The sequence below is a fragment of the Triticum urartu genome, chromosome 7A, assembly GCF_056163025.1.
Source record: "Triticum urartu cultivar PI428250 chromosome 7A, HENAU_Tu73, whole genome shotgun sequence".
In the NCBI taxonomy this organism is placed as follows: Eukaryota; Viridiplantae; Streptophyta; class Magnoliopsida; order Poales; family Poaceae; genus Triticum; species Triticum urartu.
In genome coordinates, this window is record NC_141879.1 from 383,653,237 (window position 1) to 383,659,358 (window position 6,122).

At 46.8% G+C, this 6,122-nt stretch overlaps 1 pseudogene; it reads right to left on the minus strand.

Annotated features, from left to right (window-relative positions):
• Positions 1-1,774: 1,774 nt before the first annotated feature.
• On the minus strand, positions 1,775-2,971 carry LOC147959676 (uncharacterized; annotated as a pseudogene).
• Between the last annotated feature and the right edge of the window lie 3,151 nt (positions 2,972-6,122).

Below are 6,122 nucleotides of genomic sequence, written 5' to 3' on the forward strand. Positions count from 1 at the left end.
CTCCAATGTCACACCATCTTGTAATTCCTTCAAAAGTAGCAAACATAACAAGCACTTGGAAAAACAAATGTGGTTGGCGTAAGAGCAAAACCAATCATTCAAGAGGTGATTCACCCAACAAGTGTTGTCGTCAAGCATAGCATATGGTTTGACAAAGAAGTGTGGCATGGCATTTAAGCATGTAAGATGAGCACAATCAAGGACATCATGGAAACAAGCATGCAAATGGGAGGTGAAGATGCTAATATGCGTGACAAGTGAATAAGCATCTACCTCAAGGTCATAGCAAGCATGCATAAAGCACTCAAATATAATGAGATGTCGAAACACATGGGCAAGTGCAAGAGAATCCAAGCATAATGTGCATATGGTGTAGTGAAGATATCATGGCACTCAACAGAAAAGAAGGAGCAATTGTTCAATATGTGCGAGGCAATCAAGTCAATCATGTGCAAAGCATGGAAATGGATGCCATCAACTGCAAGAAACGAGCAAGTATGAGTCATCGGTGATGCAACGTAAGCAACCATATCAATCATGTCGTGCAAACTAGTGGAGCGAAGATGCAACACCCTCAAGGATATCATGGCAATCATGTCATGTGATAAAACGATAGGCATAGGCAATGCACATGACATATCGCAAGCACGAACACAAAGCAAGATCATAGTATCATCATAGGCATGGGGCACAAAGCAAACATGGTAATAACAAGTGATATCTCCACCAAGCTTGCAAATACACATACATGTACTAGAATCAATCATCATGTCTAATGCAAAGCATGGGTCACAAATACATGGCAAAGGCATAGGAATGAGCATATCATGCAAAGTGAGCATGGCAATATGGGCATAAAGTGAGAAATGGTAAATAACCCATAACCATGTGAGTGCCATGTAGAATAGATGTGCGAAGTCTTTGCGCGAAGGTAGTGGTGGTAAGGACAATCCACGGGATCCCAAGTCATCATTGCTCTCTAGAGCTCGTTTCATCAACTCATGGGATTGTGAGGTTGATGAGTGTTCATGGCCACCTACACAAAAGAGACACAAACGAAAGAAATTGTGTGTGTGGTAATTGTACACATCATCCATCATGATGTGTATGTGCACGTGAGAGTTAGCACAAGATAAGCATTGCTCGAAGAAATGTGATGCATGGTATATAAACATGTCATCCATCATGAAAGAATAGTTGTTATGTATAACACGATGGGGACACAAATTGAGCGAACAAGTATATGGCACATCAATAGCATGGTTATTCATGGGGATCATATGGTGCACACAATCATGGGAATCATGCCAAGTATAGGATGTAGAAAAATCTCCTAATGGGTATGAGGAAACTATGGGGGTCTCCTCATGAGAAATATTGTAAACATCATATGGAGAAAATGGACGACATCCAAAACAATGCATATCCGAAGCTAGGTGGTCATGGCATGGCATATGAGATAAATGATGCAAAGGAAGCATATCAATATCATCACAAGAAAAACATATACCAATAACCATGGGCTTGTCATCTGTGCCATATGTGCAAATCGGCTTTATTTTAATGGCATATGCATAGTCACTACGATGAGATAGAAAATAAGACATATGATGGATCTCATGCATAGCATATGACAAGTCAAGCGGATTGGCAAACATGATGTGACCAAGAGAATTATCACAAGTGATCCTATGCAACATGGCATCACAACTAATAGACTCCGCATGTCAATCATCAAACTCATCATAAATGGGTAAATCATCGCATGGGAAAATCATACTAGCATGAATCATGGCAATAGGGGGATCAACATCATGCAAGCAATCAATGTCAAGAACGTCCACTAGTGGGACAAGAGCATCACCTTCACCTATGTTACCTTTCTCATTCCACTCATGTGATGTAGGTGAGGTGAGAAAGACCAAATGGTGGTCATCATCTTCACCTTGATTGAACCATGTGGGGGGTGCATCATAGTCCACCATGGCCATTGTCATGTCCAAAGGAAGGACATAGTTGTGGAGGATCGGCGCGTCATCATATATGGGACCTAGCACCAAACGAGAAGACACAATAGAGGGAGACGTTAAGTTGTTAGAAAGAAAAATGGCCTCATATGCCTCATCAACTACCTCACTCTCTCTATGTGGTGGTTCACTCACTCCCTCAAGGTAGGTGCACTCAATGTCACATATGGTGGAGTCACTCATCTCACTCAAGTGGTGGGGGTGGTGGCTCTCCTCACATGGGAATTGGGGCAACTCATCATATATGGGGCTAGTGGTGCACGCTCTCTCTCAATATGGTGGCAAAATTCACTCAAGTCATCATGCATCGCCGTGGTCGAAGGGAAAATCCCATGCTCAACCGTCTCGTAGTCGTCGCCGTGGTTCAAGGCCGAAGATGGCACATCACCACTCTCATCGTGGATGAAGGCCGAAGATGGCACATTATCGCTCTCGTCGTGGATGAAGGCCAAAGATGGCACATCATCACTCTCGCCGTCATGTAGCGTGGTCATTGCGAAGTGAGCTCGAGGTCGAGTAGACTTGGCCTTCATGAGTTCTTGCTCCGCCTTGAGAGCACCAATGTAGTTGTCGTCGAGGGACTTGTAGTTCTCGAGGAAGATAGTCTTGGAGATGTCGTGGTTCAATCCCATCATGAAGTAGAACTTCATCCAAATGGGGTCGTCCATGCCGGCACGTCGCAAGGCATGCTTCATCTCCTTGAAGTACTCGTCGATGGACTTGGATCCTTGGATGATGTTCTCCAATTGGCGTAAAAGTTGTTCCGTGTAGGTTGTAGGCACGAACCCTCGCCACATAGCTTTCTTCGTCTTGGGCCAACTCATGTTGTAGCTCTCCGAAGGTGTGTGAAGACACCATGTGGATGCGTAGTCGTGGAAGTTTCTTGAGGCGCACTTCACTTGATCTTCGGGAGGGACTTGATGTAGCTTGAGGTAGTCGTCCATCAAATGCTCGTACTCGAGATACTCCTCGGGTTCTAGAGTTCCATAGAAAGGAATCTCGTGGTTGGTGTCAAGGTCGTAGTAGCTTGAGGGAGTAGTGGACTTGAGCTCGTGGAGTAGGCGAAGATGTCGTACATCCGAAGGCGAAGATGCCTTGAAGTCACTTGGCGAAGATGCCAAAGGTGTTGAAGGAGTCGTAGCCTTGTAGTCGATGTTGTTGTACTGTATGGCCCGTGCGCACGGGGGTGCTGGAGGCCATGTGCATGTGGTCCCGTGTGCACGGGGGTCGAAGGCCCGTGTGCACGGGGGTGGCAGAGAAGCCAACTGATGTAGGGTAGAACCCTAATCGGCCGATCTTTCATGAAAGGAGCGGATCCCGCGAAGAAAATGAGGAACACGAGGGTAAAATGAGGGAAATCACAAGGGGAAACACGAGAGAATCACTCAACAAACAAGAAATAGTAACACATGTGCTAGATCCTCGAGTACATAAATTAAGATACACGATCCACAATCAACTAGGGACGATACACGGTAACAGGTATTCTCTGTGAGGAGGTCTTGAAGTTCTTCTCCAAAAGGAGGTCTTGTATCCAAAGGGATCTTCTCCGAAGAGGTCGCAGTCTCTCTCGTGGAGTAGATCCGATGTGGATGAGCAATGCTCTATCTCTAAAATGAGCTAAACCAATGCTAACCCTAGAAAGTTGTACGTAGTGGAGTATAATAGTCTAGGGGGGAGAAGGGATACACGGGCCTCGGCCCTTCACTGTGCGCAGGCAGGGGAGGCCAGACGTCCGGGCTGGTCGGGCCGGATGTCCGGGCTGGGGGGGCCGGATGTCCAAGCTGGAGTGGTGGCATTTGTTGCTCTCGGGTTCGGAGGGGCCGGATTTCCGGGCCGGTGGCCGGATGTCCGGGGGCTTGGGAGAGGCCGGATGTCCGGGCTGTTGGGGCCGGATGTCCAGGGCCTGTAGCTTCTAGCGGCTGTGGTGCTGAAGTGGATGACGCTCCAGGGGCCGGATGTCCGGGGCCTTGGCCGGATGTCCGAGGCTTGGGAGATGCCCTTGGATCCTTCCATTGGTTCTCCTCATCCGTGGACTTGGGTACTTGTATATCTTCATGCGCATCTTTGGGAGGGCCCTCTTGGTGCCTAATCATGCACAACACCTCGGACTTAGGTAGTAGCTATGTCTCATGCATAGAAAGTGGGAGTTCGGAGAGGAGTGAGTTCACCTTATCTTTGATAGCCTTGGCTCGGGCTCGTGTCATTGGTCCAAGTGGTGTCGTTGGAGGTGTAGGTGCGTCCATGGGGATGACCTTGGGGTGCTCCGCATCATCTCCCCTCCCTTGGGGAAGATCCGTCCTCGGATCGAAATCCTCATCACCATGGTAGGGCAAGAGATCTTTGATGTTGAAGATGTCGCTCACGGAGTACTTGTCACGAGGGATGTCGATCTTGTATGCGTTGTTGTTGTAGCGTGCAAGCACCTTGAATGGTCCATCCGCGCAGTTTGGACTTGCGTTCTTGGGGAAAGCGGTCCTTGCGAAGGTGTAGCCACACGAGGTCTCCAATGTTGAATATCATAGGGTGCTTGTTGACGTTGAGCTTGGTCGCAAGGCGTTGTACTTGACACTCGATGGTGTTTCTTGTATCCTCATGCACCTTCTTGAGATGGGTCGCTCGTGCGCTTGCGTCCAGATTGATGTGCTCTTGGAGTGGTAGAGGAAGAATGTCCAATGGTGAAACTTGGTTGAATCCGTAGACGACCTCGAAGGGGGACATGCCGGTTGTTGAGTGTCTTGCTCGGTTTTAGGCGAACTCGGCGATAGGTAGGCACTCCTCCCACTCCGTGATGTTCTTCTTGATGAGTACTCGAAGTAGAGTGCAGAGTGTGCGGTTGGTCACCTCCGTTTGGCCGTAGGTTTGAGGATGGGCCATGGAGAAAAGTAGCTTGATTCCGAGCTTGGCGCATAGGGTCTTCCAAAAGTAGCTAAGGAACTTGATGTCGCGGTCCGAGACGATAGTCATTGGCACACCATGGAGATGCAATGTTTCCCTAGAAAAGAGATTAGCAACATGTGAAGCGTTGTCTATCTTGTTGCAAGGAATAAAATGTGCCATTTTTGAGAAATGGTCCACAACGACAAATATGGAATCTTTCCCATTTCGAGTCCTAGGCAAACCAAGTACAAAGTCCATGCTAATGTCTTCCCATGGTTGGTATGGAATTGGTAAAGGCATATAGAGGCCATGAGATTGAGCTTTGGACTTAGCTTTGCGACATGTAGAGCATCGGTTGGTGAAACGATTGACGTCCCGAAACATCTTTGGCCAAAAGTAGTTCTTCGAGAGCGTGGCGAACGTCTTGTCACGTCCGAAATGTCCCATTAAGCCCGCTCCATGAGATTCCTGCAAAAGCAATAAACAAAGAGAGGACTCGGGGATGCAAATTTTGTTAGCTCTCATAAGATATCCATCTTTGATGTAATAGCGTTCCCAAGATGTATTCGACAAACACTTGGCATAAGGAGTAGAAAAAGTTGCATCATTCTCATACAAGTGTTTGATATGCTCGAAGCCAATGACATCTAACTCAAGTTGTGTAACAAGCATGCATATGCGGGAAAGAGGATCCGCTACAATGTTTTCTTTACCCTTGATGTACTTGATGACATAAGGAAAAGACTCAATAAATCCACTCCATTTAGCATGACGCTTGTTCAACTTGGTTTGTCCCTTAAGATACTTGAGAGTCTCATGATCGGTATGAATGATAAACTCATGGGGACGAAGGTAATGTTCCCATTCATGCGAAACATAGACTAAAGCATATACATCTTTTTCATAGATGGGATAATTGAGTTTGCTCCGGAAAGTTTCTCATTGAAGTATGCTATGGGGCGCTTCTCTTGTGTTAACACACCTCCTATGCCATTACCACTAGCATCGCAATGAATCTCAAAAGGCTTGTCGAAGTTGGGTAAAGCAAGCATGGGAGCATGAGTAAGCAAATTCTTAGGCTCATTGAATGCGGTATCTTGGGATGGTCCCCAAACAAAAGGCGCATTCTTCTTGCTCAAAGCATGCAAAGGTGAAGCAATGGTGCTAAAATCCTTCACAAAGCGATGATAGAAACCGCAAGGCCAAGAAAACTAC